This window comes from Meriones unguiculatus (assembly GCF_030254825.1).
Source record: "Meriones unguiculatus strain TT.TT164.6M chromosome 13 unlocalized genomic scaffold, Bangor_MerUng_6.1 Chr13_unordered_Scaffold_39, whole genome shotgun sequence".
NCBI classification, from domain to species: domain Eukaryota; kingdom Metazoa; phylum Chordata; class Mammalia; order Rodentia; family Muridae; genus Meriones; species Meriones unguiculatus.
Window position 1 is genome coordinate 584,170 of NW_026843648.1, and position 16,606 is coordinate 600,775.

Consider the following 16,606-nt stretch of genomic DNA (forward strand, 5'->3'; position numbering starts at 1 on the left):
CCAGTATATACAAAGAACTAAAGAAGCTGAAAAGCAGCAATCCAAGTAATCCATTATACTTTTAATTGTAAGATGAAAATGTTTTATTGGCCTGACCACAGCAAATTACTTACTAATAATATGAGGTTCTAAGCTTCCCCTGATTATGGGTGAGGCTTATTACCTGCCATGGTAGAAGCCAGTCTGTGTTTCTGTCTTCTTTAGATCCCATTTCAGTTTTGCTCAATAGCATTTTATGCAGGGCATGGGCCACTGCATACACTGCACTCCATATGGAATAGCTTGGCTCAGAAATAGTCATCATATCATTTATTTTCTCCTTAGTTTTTAGGGAAATATTCACTGGACAAAGTTTATGATTTCCACATTGCAAAGCAGGAGGTAAACAACTAAAATTGTCAATCCAGAACTTAGAGAAGTAAACATCTCCTGGGTAATGGGAGGGTGTAAGGGCCTCAAGAAACTGCTTGAAGCCAGGGATAGTTCTCTTCTTTAAAAATGAGAAGCTTCCACTGAATAGGTTCATCATAATATGCTTATTATTTATTATAGACTCTAAGTATGTTGAGTGTGGCTTTGCAAAGATCCACACCTTCTTTCTGAATAAAAAGATACGAATGTGTACACAGAAGAACAACAAGTCATCTATATCACCATAGAATAAATTCACATTTACTCGTGTATGTTGTTTCAAGTTCAGCAAACCATAATCATATTTTACATTATGATTCAAATTATCAGGGAGTTTTTGTGTAAAAGCTACACAGATATCTTCTGATACCATCTTTACTTTCAGGTCAGAGAGAAACTCCCTTCCTTTCTTATCATCAGACACAATGAGCCCCATCCACTTCCAGGCAAAGTGGAGCAATAAAGAGATCAGCCCTTGGGCTAGACCTCTGTCTTTAGTAGACATCTGATAAAGGGATGGAGACGTATCTTTGTCACTAAGCACGGAATCAAATGGTCCATATGTGACCTGAAGAAGCAAAGAAAAAAAAAGTGATTCTGAATTTCAGGTATTTGGAATCATCACCCTGAGTAAGGAAGTGACTTCATTATTCAAATATGAGGGTTAATATGAATATTGTTAAGGAGGATGTCTTCTGTGAGATTAGCTTGTCCCTAAATTATGTGGTGGAGTACAGTCTTTTACAACTACTATAGGCTCCAAAGTTACTAAGGTGTCTGAAGCTGCCAATAAGTAAACAATAAGCAGCTCACTGGCTTTGAAAGGCATGATAGCTATCTCTTGTTGCAATAACAATGCCAAAAAGTATCTCATGTAGAGAAAAACTGCAGAAAGCATTAACAGGTACTTTCTTGTCACATAACACCATATTTCCGAGAACCTTCATTTTTAGGAAAGCAAATACAGAGACTAACAAAGTTTTTAGAGATTCAGTTTCCTAAGTTAAAATTGTGTAAGTTAAAAGGCGAAAGATTTATGTGATATGAAGAGAAACTAATAAGAAAAATAAAATTAAAAAACTTAAAAAAATTGTGTAAGTTGTGAAGATCTGGGGCCACATTGCCAGAGGTTATTGTATCATCCCTCTCAATAGATTTGATAGAGAGAAAACTCAGACAGATTAAATTATTGTCTTTTACTTTTTATTACATTAGGTTAAAACACATTTACAAATTGTTTAACTGAATGATAACAATGAGAGTTACCAGGTGGGTTTTTAATCTTGATTATTTCTGACTCTTGTGCTCACCAAGTATTTTCTATATTTGTAGTAACGCCTGCTGATAGATGCATTTCTTCAGTGTAGCCTTGGATGAGTCAATTGCAACGATATAGCTAAGTGGTTGGTCTTTGTGGGTGCTATTCTGAGATCTATTTCCTGAATTATATCATTAATTCCTTGAAAAATTTTCATCAGTGATGGCATTAAACATTGATCCAAACTTAGTTACATGTCCTCGACTTTCTTTTTCCATGTGTAAGGTATTGACAACCATAGGAATTTTAAGATGTTTATATGCTAGATTGCATATTTAGGTATCTTTGTTGTAGAATTTGACTTATGATCAAATGCAGACTGTGTATCCACAGTACATCATCCATTGTTTGGAGATAGAATCATGGATACTACTAAGTGATCTGCTTAGAAATTCCCAGAATTTGCTGTCCATGCTTTTTACCACACTCTGTCATCTGTTAATTATTGCCATATCAAAATAATTCCTTCAGTGCTTTTTGAAATCGGCCTACACTAAACATAACCCATTTCTCTGTTTTCTTGTGTTTGTTCTGTTATTGTATTCTGTTGGTTTGTTTGTTTTGGTCAGGTCTAAGATGTGATTATGCTTAAAAATATGTTTCTAACTTACTTGTGGGAGACTGTAGAGCTCTGAAAGTGTTGCAATTGCAGCAGAAAATTCCGGCTTGGTTCCTGAAATGATTCCTAGAGCATTATGTTGAGTGTTGCACTTGTAGTTAGGGATATATTCACTCCTTCCAGACAGCCACATCAGGGGGCCCTCCAAGGTTCTTTTGTTAGAATTAAAGGCATTGTAGATGTGGGGACCCAAGGTCATATTGGGAAGCAGGCTTGAGTCCTTATTGATCTCTTCAATGGCAAAGTATAAGGTCAGCAAATATTGATAGTTTCTCCAAAGGAATCTAAACCAGAAGAACAGAATGATGGGTATTGTCAGCACATTTTTTCTCAAAAAGTCTTTGTCAAATATAGGAACCTAGAGGTCCTAGCCTTTGACTTTTCTTGTGACATGTAAATCTTGTGTGAATAAGCCTATGGCAACCCAGGAACATCATTGAACTTCTCCTAAACTCTCAGAAGTTTAAGTGTTCCTAATGTTTTTTGGTGTACATTGTGTGCATAAAATATCACATGTTTGTATCAGATGAGTACTGAATACATAGGTGCTTATGATGTTTCAGCACATGGAAGCACTGGGTTACAGAAGAGTCACTAAGGTGTTCACTAGGAATATAAGCAAGGGCTTCATATCCTTTTCTTTTGTCATTATTCAATTTCATACTCACTTATAAAAATTTCTAACAAGTTTATATGCACTCCTAGTGTTAAAGTGTCTCTTTGTGGTTTAGACAGATGCCCAGGCATCTGTATATAGATAGACCGCTTTGAATAAAAGCTAGCATCAGTTCTAACAATGCAGTCTTTCTATCTACTGTTCATATCTAAAGATGGGTACTTTCCTTCCTCCTGTGTTGGCATTCCTTCTCTTTCCAGCTGCATTGGGCTCCTGATCAATGATTTCTCTATCTTGTGAAAGCATTCCTACGAGTTCTTTATTTTCAACATAAATTAGGAATCCTGATTTTTTTTTCTATTCAAGTACTCCACAACAATACAACTACCAGGATCTTAGGCTATGTAAATTCAATTAAGTAATGAAAAATATTCAAGTGAAAAATATTATAATAAGTTAGATGCTCTCTCTCCAAGCCCTCAGAGAGTTCTCCTGAGTATGGATTTAAGGAATGCAATGAAAATGATTTCTCTGCCACATATCGGTTGCTAAGATAGGTAGAAATGGCCTTTCTTTTGATCATATTTCAACTGTGGTAATGCTGACAACTGAACCATGAATTGCCACATATTTCACCCAACAATAAATCTCTGTCCAAAATAGGGACATGGTTGAATTAAATTCTCTACTCTGCATGGCCAAGGTAGGTTATTTTTCCCAAGTTCCTGCTCCATAAAAAATCTCTCAAGCCTCACAAGTCTGGTATTAGAGGCTCATGATGCCTTGTGTGGCAGCTGAAGACAATGTTGTTTTGTGTGACATACAAAGACCGTCAACCTCTGGTCCCTACATAGTCTTTGAAAATGCCATGGAGGATCCCAGACTGGGTGCCCAGGTATCCATTAAATCTCTGTCATTTTTACTGGTATAGAGGCCATTTGGATTATACTTCCTGCTCAAATTTACCCATCTCAGATCTCTTGTCATTTTCATAGCAGGTTGTCATTATAAAAGTTTAACAGATGTTATGAAACTTTAGGCAGCTCCGCTGAACAATGCTGCAGCTTCATGGTCAGTCCATATCATACATGAAAGTCAGGCCTTGTTCTTTTCTACAGATACAAGATTTTCCTTTGAAGAAGATATTACCTTGCTGGCTTCACACTGAAAAAAATCTAATCTCACAAAATTAGATTTAAATGAAATTCAAACTGAAGCTACTAATACCTAATAGTTTACATTTTATCGTTCTTTCCTTTAAAAGAACTGGCTTGTCAATCATTTCTCCCAGTATTCAAACCAATCTGTCTCTGTTTAAATGCCTGGATGTTGGAAACAGACACTTTAAAGTTGATGTAAATTTTGAATGTCTAAGACAGGGATTTAAGGTATGTAAATGCAAGGTATAAAAATCTGAGAAAGTGGTTTAAAGTATGTAAAAAATGAGACTTAAAGAGTTTAAACTTTCTGATTTTAAAATATAAATCAGTGGAGTTCTGATATGCTATGAAAACCACCAGGGGAAAGCCTTGGCTAGTCTTCTCATAGTTACTGAATCAGACTTTTTAATGTCCTTACATTCCTGCTGAAGATATACTTCAATGCTTCTTATTGTGCTGAAATCTTACCTGCCATTACACATTCAGAGAGAGGAAAGGCTGTTAATTTTTAGTCCAGAACCATCCTTTTTGTTGCCCAAGTCTACTCTAATTGTTTACAGACACTTGTTGACTGTTTTTGGTCAAACAGAATCTAGATTAAGACTTCTGTCAACTAACAATGCAGTCTTTTTATCTACTGTCTATATCTGAAGATGGGTACTTTCCTTCCTCCTGTGTTGGCATTCCTTCTCTTTCCAGCTGCATTCGGCTCCTGATCAATGATTTCTCTATCTTGTGGAAGCATTCCTACGAGTTCTTTATTTTCAAAATAAATTAGGAATCCTGATTTTTTTTTCTATTAAAGTACTCCACAACAATACAACTACCAGGATCTTAGGCTAGTATGTTTGTTTCCTGCTCAGAGAGGAAATATGTATTGTGGATTCAAAAGATACTTTTCAGCAAAGGACCATCCTAATCCCAAAACTGATGTTCAAATGAACACATGTACCAATTATAGCATCAACAAAAACCAGGAATATGAAAAAGCCTACTGACTCCTCCACAATATCATAAAAAATCAGCAACCTAACTCACAGTTTCTCAGAGAGATAAAGTGGTAGATAAATACTTCAGAAAGTAAAGAGATGAACAACAGAAAAGAAGACAGAATCAATAAATGGATTCAACCAGGCATTCAGACAAGAATCAACATTCTCCATGAGAACTTGGATGAGGGATAGAATAAACAACAATACACAGGAAAGACTGACTACCATAAAAGACAAATCATAAGACAAAATTGAGATTGTGAGGGAGGAGAAAGACAGATAGAAAGGTTGGAAATGAAAATCATAAAACCTCCAATCATATCACAGAACACTGGGTTTCCAGCACAGCTAACTAAGCAGAGGACAGAATGTGGGCATGAATGACATGAATTTCATAACATTACATTACAATATCAATGTAAAATAAATTAGTTATAAGTATGACGAGTCTCTAAACACTGAGTTCCTTTAAATATACTAAAACCAGAACACATGAAACTGGAGATTCTAAGATTTGTACTGAGGACATAGGGATATTCAAGTTCACTTTAGCAGAAACTCTCCAATTCTTGAAAGAAACAGATATTCAAACATAACACATTTAGATGGCCAAATAGACCTGAGAAGAATGGAAACTTATCTTGACATATTAGCATCAGTTAAAAAAAAATCATAAGTTTGTCTATGTAATCACACCATGGAGCAGACACAAAAGTTGGTGGTTTCTCTTCCTGATTTCTTTCTTACTGGAAACATAACAAAGAGAAGTGGAAATGTTTGTAGATGCACAATGAAGCTGGAAAATGTCAAACTGTTTATCACATTGTTCTGGAACTAGTTCATAATCCTCAATGGAATTACATGTGTTTAGCAGGCAATGTACTATCTTGTAGACAGAACAAACATAGCACATTCAAAAAAGTACTCACTGAAAGTTGTTCCATAGAGGACTTGGTTCAGTGTCAAAAAGGTTCTGGACATTTTGGGGTAGATCAAGTAGGATGCGAAAGGGGATAAATGTACCAAGGATTATGTCTGCCTCCGTGTAGTTGCTAGGCTCCCGGTAATGAAAACAATTGAGCTGAGACATCCTGCTATGGGGTGATGTATATGCAGGTTGCTGGAGTAGGATGAGACAAAGCAAAAAAAGGAACATTTAGGCTCTTCACTACAAAGAGACAGTCTCCTGCATCTAGATTGATCCAGGGAGATTATTGGCTTACGTCCTGGAACAGGCTCAGACCTCAACAATGTCAGAGAAGGCTTTGTATGCTACAGCTGCTTCCTACTGTTGCTTCAGTCTCTCAGTCTGTGCATAGCCATAGGTTCTCATAACAGGTCGGTGCAAACACTGTAGCAAATTCCAGACAACTGAGGGTCACAGTACTGAGATATTTCTGTTGCTGTAGCCAGACTTGCTCTGAATTTTCTGTCTTTTTATTGTTCTATTTCCCTGTCATCCATGTACTCTTGGAATCCCATAGCCCTGGAGCTCTGCACCTGGTTCCACTATGTGGGTTAAAAACATGTTTGGTTCTTTCTTTCTTCCATCAACAACCTGTAATGATTTCATCATGGTCCACAGTGACTTTGGAGAGCACCAGAGTCTGAGACAAAATTGTAGTTCATCCAAAAACAGCTTGTTTGGTTTTGATTGCTGTTGTGAAAATAGTTTGAACATTTGATTTCTCCTTGGAAGGGGAGCAGGGACAGTCACGCTTTGATCACTTTGATAGCTCTTTGATCACTTCCACCAGTCAAGGTGGATAAACTAAGCAACAGGGAAAGTAGATCCAGACAGTTTTGATGAGACCTGATAAGCTACAGTAAGATAGTAGAGGAGGAGGACGTTCCTCATCAGTGGACTACAGGAGGGAAATGGGGGGCTGAAGAAGGAGATTTCTGTCATACTTTGACATGGGGTTTTGACCAAGAAAGTAAACACTAGTGATTCAGCCTTATGCAGGACACCTGGGTTCAGGGTTCTCAACTCAGCTTTTGCATTCAGACATCCTCCTGGATGTTTGGCACCAAATTCAGAATTGTACAGGACAAAGAGAGGGGGCAAGCTTCTCATAGTCAATTTAAGTCATGACAGGTAACACATTTACGACTTGTGTGCTTAGTTTAAAGTATCAGCCACTTTACTCTTTACATTCTTTCCTGATTAAAAGACAAATATGAATCACCTGAAGAATCAGGGTAGGAGTAGGCTTTAGGGCCTATGAATATGAACTTAGTTTTGAACCTGGCAGCAGAAGCTCTGAGATTCACTCAACTGTCTCATAACAACAACCAAAAAGAAAAATAATTTTCCCTATACTTTTTCTACTTTACTGCAATACTATTTATCATAATTACTACTGATATAATTTTATGGTATTATTATATATTATTGTTATAATATGATATATAATATAATGCAAATAAAATTTTGATACCTAACATAGGTAAAATTCATTCATAAAAACGCAGCCATGAAATTTCAAAAGAGCTAAAATGCAAGAGGCTTTGAAGGTAGGAAAGTGAAAAAAATGATGTAATGTTAATTCTTATGTATAAACAAACAAAATAATTAATTGATGTCTCCTATGTATAATCTTACAAAATTTGGTTACTGGAATTTTAAATATATATATAGTGATTACACACACAAATCAATCAATCTATCTATCTATCTATCTATCTATCTATCTATCTATCTGTCTATCTATCTATATCAATCCAGATATAGATAAATATACCTACACAGTGAAATTTCTATGTAGGCACCAGCTTAATTTCTCTATGTTCAGTGAGTTGTGTAAGTGATGTATTCAGCGATAGAGACTTGCAGTGAATTTATGGAGAGCAAATTATAATACTGATCAAAGTTTGCATTGTTTGGGCATTCCAATAAGACTCCTTTGCCCACCACCTCAAGTAGATATAACCCATTCTTCTTTGATGACAAGTAACATCCTGTTGTGACTTTCTCATATTATTTCATTTGGATCACCTTCAGATATGTATATATTTTAGGAAGCTCCTGCTCTATTAGGTTACTACAGTAACATTCAATTGACATTTCATATTTGCTGTCTCTCTTCATATTACTTTCCTTAATGTCCTCTTTCTTCCCCACTTCCAACCCATTCTTTTTTATGAGCCCATTCTCCATCTATAAATAACTATTTTACTGACCTATCCTAAAGAGATCTAGTTACTTGTTCTGTGTGTATCCTACATGGTTTAATGTACTGTACATTGCTTATCATTCACTTTAAAAGTAACAGATGTAGCCAATGGCAGTTCAGTGTCCAAATGGGTTACATAGTAATGGGAAGAGGGACTGCCTCTGACATAAACTGATTGGCCTGCTCTTTAATCACCTCCCCCTGAGGGGGGAGCAGCCTTACCAGGCCACAGAAGATGACAATGCAGCCACTACTGATGAGAACTGATAGTCTAAGATCAGAAAGAAGGAGAGGAAGACCTACCCTATCAGTGGACTTGGGGAGGGGCATGCATGCAGAAAGGGAAGGAAGGGTGGGATTGGGAGGGGAGGAGGGAGGGGCTTATGGGGGGATACAACGTGGATAAAGTGTAATAAATAATAATAATAAAAATTTAAAAAAATATATTAAAAAAAAAAAGAAATGCCTGAGAATCCAGACAGGCATGTCCAGCCTTTTGACATTGCCAGAACAATGCTGTCATCTATAAAGTTCATGCTAGACAATTGTGCTATTACCTTTTTAAGAAAAATCCTTCTCCCAAACAGTAAAAAAAGTAATATTAACATGTGAGAAGATACATGCAATATTTGTATTTTTGAACTTGTGTTACTATATACTCAGTGTGATTTTTTTCTAGTTTGCTTGCAGATATGCATATTCTTTCAAATTTCATGATTTACTTTGTAAAATGACTGAGTACTATTTTGTTGTATAAATGTCCACATTTTCTTTATTTATTCTTCTGTTATGGACATCTGGGTTTTATTCAATTTCTGGCAGTGTTGATTAAAACAATCATACACATGTTTGCATAAATGTCTCCATGGAAGGATGAAAGATTCTTTGGATATATACCCAACAGTGGTATAGCTGGTTCTTGAGGCAGAACATTCTCCATATTGCTGAGGAAAAGCCACAAATATGTCCTTAGTGGCTATACATTTTGGTACTCCTACTAGCAATGTCTGAATATTCTTAGCCATTGTGACTCTCTTTAGACCATACCTCAAATTACTTTTGGTTTCCATTTCTTCAGTGACTATCAATGTTGCACATATCTTTAAATGTTTCTCAGCCATTTGAATTATTTCTTTAAGAATTCTCTTCTGATATCTTCTTATATTTCTTTCTTCAGAGACTGAAGGTTTTTTTTTTCATACAAGTCTTTCACTTGCTTAGTTACAGTTACACTAGGGTACTTTATGTCCTTTGTGGCTATTGTGAAGGGTGTTGTTTTCCCAATTTCTTTCTCAGCCCTTTTGTCTTCTGTATACAGGAGTGCTACTAATTTTTTTTTCAGTTGATTTTGTATCCAGGCACTTGGATGAATGCATTTATCAGCTGTAGAAGAATTTTTGGGGTCACTCAGGTATACTATCATATATCATCTGCAAATAGTGACATGACATGAACTCATGGGCTGGCTCTTTGATCACCTCCACATGAGGGGGTAGCAGCCTTACCAGTCCACAGAGAAAAACAACGAATCCAGTACTGATGAGACCTGATAGACTTGTGTCAGATGGAAGGAGAGGAGGTCGTACCCTATCATTGTATTGAGGGAGGGGCATAGGAGAAGAAGGAGGGTGGGATTGGGAGGGGATGGGAAGGGTGCTACACCTGGGATACAAAGTGAATAAACTGTAATTAATAATAGTAATAAAGAATTCTTTATTTAGAATTATATTGTGTATTATTCGTATTGTATATTTTCTTGATATCTAATTTTTCTTTTGACTTATTTATTAATTTGAATATTAGAATTTATTTGGGTGTGTAGTTGGTGAATGTATTTTAGCTTTTTTTACACTTCTTCATTTTCAGAATGATGGCGGTCCTTTGTTATGAAGAAGATTTTAAGTTATCTGCTGTAATATTGAAGATGGTTTATCTTTATGCCTGGGCAAGGGCTAGGAAGATCTCCCCTACTCATTGACAACTAAGATTAATACAGTAAAACTCTCCATCATAAAAAAATGCAATCAACATTAACATTCAGTGCAATCCTCATCAAAATTCCAGACAATTCTTACCAGATGTTGAAAGGACAATTTTCAGCTTCAAATAGAAGCACAAACAAACCATGAAACCTAAAACAATCCTAAATAAGAACTTCAAGAGGGATCACCCATCCAAAGATTAAATTGAACTAAAAACTATAGTAGTAACAGCATGGTACTGGCAGAGTAACAAACACTTTGGTCGATGGTGAGATGAAAAACCCATGCAGAAATCCAAATACCTATGGACAGTTAATATTTTTAAAATAAGAAATCTTGAAATAAACACTGGAAAAAAAAGACAGCATCTTCACCACATTGTTGTGGTCAAATTAGAAGTGTGCACATAAAATAATTCAAAAGATCCTTATGTATCACTCTGAACAAAACTCACCAAAATAGATTAAAGACCTCAGTAAAATCAAGAATTAGAGAATCTGATGGATGAGAAATTAAGGAATAGTATTTTCTCTAGTCATGAGAATGTCTTTTTCATGTTTTGGACTGTGTTGGTGAGGCTTATCACTTGAGTTTTTGTTAGACTTCTTCAGCCATTTTTTATTTCTAGATATATCTCAGTTTTTCATTTTATCGATTCATTTTGTAATAAAGTGTCTTCAACTATCGTCAGTGTTTTATTTCACTTTTTGTTTTCACAGACATCATTGAGGTTTTATATATATCCTGTGCTATATCCTTGATTTATCTATGTTTTGAAATCATTGTCTTGTTCTGTGGCTATATTGAATTCCTCAGGGTCTCCTCTAGTAGGGTTGTGGTGATTTGCTGTCTTGGGTGTTAATGATTTTTATTTCACTCTGGTGTCTAGTTATCTGGGTTTGGGATAATTGTGATTCTAGTTGTTGCTATCTGCACTTGTCTATTTTAGGTTTATGATGTTTAATTTCTTCACTTCTGTTTCTCTCTCTGGATCTTAGGAAAGGGTGTTGGCTGTTTATTGTCTTGTAGAGAATTCTTCTGAGTGTGTGCCTTGATAGATAGGTCATTAGGGATATTATCGAGAGTGTTCTGAGGTGTGGGTGATTACACTAAAAAATAATGATGCATAAAGATAGCCCTTACCTCAGAGTATAGGGCTGGAAAAGCTTTGAAAGCAAATTGACCCAAAAAAAAAAAAAACCACAAGATGAAGTAGCCATTTTCATGTCTCAAAATAAGTTTTCAATCAAAATTAATCAAAAGAGATGGGGAAGAACACTTTATACTCACTAAAGGAAAAACCCACCACTACAACCATTCAATAATGAACATCTATGATGCAAATGTAAGGGTAGTGTCATTCATAAAAGAAATATTACTAAAGCTTAAATCACACATTGGATCTCACACATTAATAGTCAGAGACTTCAGCACAGACTTTCTCCAAAGGACAGATCAAGACAGAAAGTAAGTGGGGAAATAAATAAACTTACAGACATCTTGAATCAAATGGGCCTAACAGATATATACAGAACATTTCTCAGTGGCTTGGGAAACCTCCAAATTTGACCATAAAATCAGTCACAAAGCAAGCCTCAGAAGATATAAGAAGATTGAAATAACTCCATGAATCTTATTAGACATCCATGGATTAAAGCTAGACTTCAACAAGAGAAACACCACATGATCATGGAAGAAACAAAGGAAGAAATAAAAGACATTTTAGTTTTCAATAAAAATAAAGGCAAAACATACCAAAGCTTATGAGACACAATGAAAGTAATCCTAAGAGAAAAGCTCACAGCATTTTGATAAATGAAGTGCCTTCATAAAGAAATTGGAGAGATCCCAAATTAGTAATTTAGCAGCACACTTGAAAGCTCTCTAACAGAAGGAAGCAAACACACCAACATGGAGCAGTTGACAGGAAATATTCAAACTTGGAGCTGCAATCAGTACATTGGAAAAAAGAGACTGATACAAAGAATCAATAAAACAAAATATTTGAAAATATCAACAAAATAAACAAACCGTTAGCCAAACTAACTGAAAGGCAGAGGGAGAGTATCCAGATAAACAACATCAGAAACAAAAAGGGGTCATAACTGCAGACAATGAGGAAATCCAAAATAATCGTTAGGACTTACTTCAAAAGCCTGTATTCCACAAAATTTAAAAATATGAAGTAAACAAATGATTTTCTGGATAGATTTCACCTACCGAAGATAAATCAAGATCAGGAAAAAGTTTAAACAGTCTAATAACCTCTAAGAAAATAAAAGGAATCATCAAAAATCTCCCAACCAATAAAAATGTTCAGATCCAGATGGTTTTAGTGCAGAATTCTGTAAGACATTCAAAAAAGAACTAATTCAGATATTCTTCAAATTATTCCACAAAATAGAAACAGAAGAAACATTGCCAAATTCATTCTATGAGGCCACAGTCATGCTGACAACTAAACAGCACAAAGACCCAACAAAGAAAGATAATTCCAGACTAATTTCATGCATGAACTTCCATGCAAAAAATCTCAACAAAATACAGACTGAATCCAAGAACACATCATATACATTATCATGGGGATGCAGGGATGGTTCAACATACAAAATGTCATCAATGTAATCCACCACATTAAAAAAATTAAAGAAAAAATCACATGGTCATCTCATTAGATGGAGAAAATATTGTTGACCAAATTCAACATCCCATCATGATGAAAACTTAGAGAGATCAAAGATACAAAGTCTATATTTAAACATAATAAAGTTTATATACTGTAAGCTGATTGCAAGCATCAAAATAAATAATTGTAGAAATATTGTAGAAAAATTCAAAGCAATTCTACTAAAATCAGGGACAGGAGAAGAATGTCCACTCTCTCTGTTCCTCTTCAATATAGTACTTTAAGTTCTAGCTAGAGCAATAAGACAACTAAGGGAAATAAAGGGCATACAAATCAGCAAGGAAGAAGTCAAAATATTGATATTTGAAGATGAGGTGGTAGTGTATGTAAGCAACCCCAAACATTCCACTAGAGAACTCCTATAGCTGATAAACAGCTTCAGCAAAGTAGCTGGATACAGGATTATTTTTTTAAAAAATCTGTAGCCCTCCTGTACATAAGGGACATATGTGCTTAGAAAGAAATTAAGGAAACTACACCATTCATAATATCCACAAATGCTATAATGTATCTTGGTATGACTCTAACCAAATAAGTGAAAGACCTGCATGAAAAGAACTTCAATGGTCTGAAGAAAGAAAATGAAGATGTCAGAAAATGGAAAGATCTCCCAATTTCCTGAAACCATAGGATTGACATAGTGAAAATGGCCATCTAAGCAAAGGCAATCTACAGATTTAATGGAATCACATCAAAATACCAAAACAGTTCTTTTCAGATCTTGAAAGAACAATTCTAAACTTCATATGGAAGAATAAAAAAAAAAAAAAAAAAAAAAAAAAAAAACAAGAACAGCTTAAACGGTCCTAGACAATAAAAGAACTTCTGGAGTTATCTACATTCCTGACTTCAAGCTACAACACACAGCAATAGTAATAAAACTGCATGGTACTGGCATAGAGATAGACTGGTTGGTTGATCAATGGAATTGAATCAAAGACCCAGAAATAAACCCACATACCTTTGGTCAATTGATTTTTGACAAGGAAGCCAGAACCGTACAAAGGAAAAAAGACAGCATCTGCAACAAACCATGCTGGTCTAACTGTATCTCTCCATGTAGAAAAATGCAAATAGATACATATTTTTCTTCCTGAAAAAAAGTCTCAAATCCAAGTGGGTCAGAGACCTCAATATAACTGCAGACACACGAAATCTGTTAGAAGAGAAACATGGAAAGAACCTTGAACTCATTGGTACAGGAGACAACTTCCTAAACAGAACACCAACAGATCTATAAGGAGTAAACACTATGAATGAAACTAAATATCAGTCTACACATTAGGAAAAGAACACATCAATCCTATTTTTAATAAAGTGCAAATATCCAAACTATAGAATGGACTCAAGAAATCAAACTCCAATAAAAATGACTCAATTAAATAGTTGGCACAGAACTAAACAAAGAATTTTCAACAGGGAAATCTTGAATGTCTTAGAAGCACTTAAAGAAATACTCACCTTCTCTCATCATCAAAGAAATGCAAATCAAAATGACTCTGAGGTTCCACCTCATACCAGTCTGAATGGCTAAGATCAAAAATCTCAAATTGTAGCACATCCTGGTGAGGATGAGGACAAAGGGGAACAAGCTTTCCTTAGTGGTGTGAGTGTAAACTTTTACAAGCACTTTGGAAAACGATCCGGCATTTTCTCAGAAAATTGTGATGACCTAGCTATACTACTACTGAATATACACCCAAAAGAGGCACTACAAGAAGGACACCTAATCAACTACATTCATAGCAGTTTTATTTGTAGTAGCCAGAATCTGGAAACCACCTAGATGTCCCACAACTGAAGAATGGATAAAGATACCGTGGCACATTCACACAAACGATAATACTCAGCCATTAAAAACAAAACAATCAACTTCCACTGCTTTCCCCAGCCAGCGGTGAGAATTTTTTTTTTTTTGAATTCTCTGTTTCTTATCAGGCAAAGAAATCTTGCATTGAGCACAGCATAGACAAACCCTACCCACTCCACCCCATTCCCTTCCCCCATATCGGCTGCATATGACAACTTCACGTTTGGGTCGGGACCTCTGGAAAAAAAAACAAGTTTCTCTAGGATTATAGTAATCAGATTAGAATAGGATAGAATATTGTCATAGTGATTATGGCATTTAAGGAGACCACAGGCCACAAATGCACACCCTCATGGTTTTATAAATGGCAAATGCGCCCAGGTCAGGCCTGCACAGGTAAATGATGAGAGACACTAAGGGTGAGGAAAGGAAGACCCTCTTCTCCTCTCCAGAGATGCTCTCCAAGCTCAGACACACCCAGGAACCTTTGCGGAGGAATTCATCCAAACCCTTCCTGGATGAGAGAAACTCCTGGAGGAGTTTCAAATTCCCTGCAGTCACCAGAGTGGTTAGTGCCACCCGAATTCACTGTGCCAATTGCTTGAGAAAAATTTGAAGGCACTGATAGAAATTTGAAGGAACTGATGACCCTTTGGACTCTGAGTTCACAGCTCTAGTCACTAGCTTTCTGCTAGTCATTGGCAGAGGGTTTAGGTGTTGTGCTAAGCACATTGGCATCTACTATATACAATATATTAAGGATAAAACCCCTCAGCAAATGATGTCCTCACTAAAATAATTTCTAAACCAAAGGTCCCGAAAACTTCAGTCTTAATTTGCATGCATATTCTACTACTAAAACTTCATGATCGTTATTAGTGAGGAAGTAAACTCATCTAAGTGTTGTGCCAGCCAACTCTGAAAACATTAGTAGTGGATATTTTGGGAACAGTGACTGTCTCTGACATGAACTGATTGGCCTGCTCTTTGATCACCTCCCCCTAGCAGCTTTACCAGGCCACAGAAGAAGACAATGCAGCCAGTCCTGATGAGACCTGATAGACTAGGATCAGAATGAAGGGGAGAAAAACCACCCCTATCAGTGGACTGGTGGAGGGACATGGGTGGAGAAGGGGAAGGGTGGGCAAGATTGGGAGGGGAGGAAGGAGTGAGCTACAAGGGGTGATACAATGTGAATAAATTGTAACTAATGAAAATTTAAAAAAATAAATAAAAAATAAACTCAATCGACTAGGATAATCTCTAGACTGGACAAAGAACCCCAGGTGGTCAGGGCTTGCTGGGGATAGACAGGACCATTTCAGGAGTATTCCTGGATCCTCTGTTCCTAGGTGGAATCCACCTCCCTGGGGCACTCAGAGGAAAGCCCAAGATGACCGCCCCAGCCCAGGCAGCCCAGAAACCATAGGCGCTTCTGAAGATTGCTCAACTCTCTTCCTGCCCCGCCAGCTCGGTGGCATGTTTCTAAAATCCCCATCTGAACAACATAAACAGGGAACGTGCGGCAAAAAGCCTTGGCAAATTCCAAGCTTCCAGCCAAGGGCGAGAGAATCTGCTGCGAGACCAGTGGCAAGCAGGCGACAGAGAAGTGCAAACTTTCCAAGTGACCCCGCGCCCCTCCACGCCCTTCTCCCCTCACTGCAAAAGGGAGAGAGAAGGCGGAAGGAAAGACCCTGCTCCAGGAGAATAAAGAATGGGGAGGGGGGCGTTGAAGCAGAGGCTGGCCTCTAAGAGCTCGGCCTCGGTGGCGACCTTCTTCCCGAGCTGTGGGTCCCAGCGTCCTTGGAGGAAACCTAATGCTGAGCCCTCTCGGGT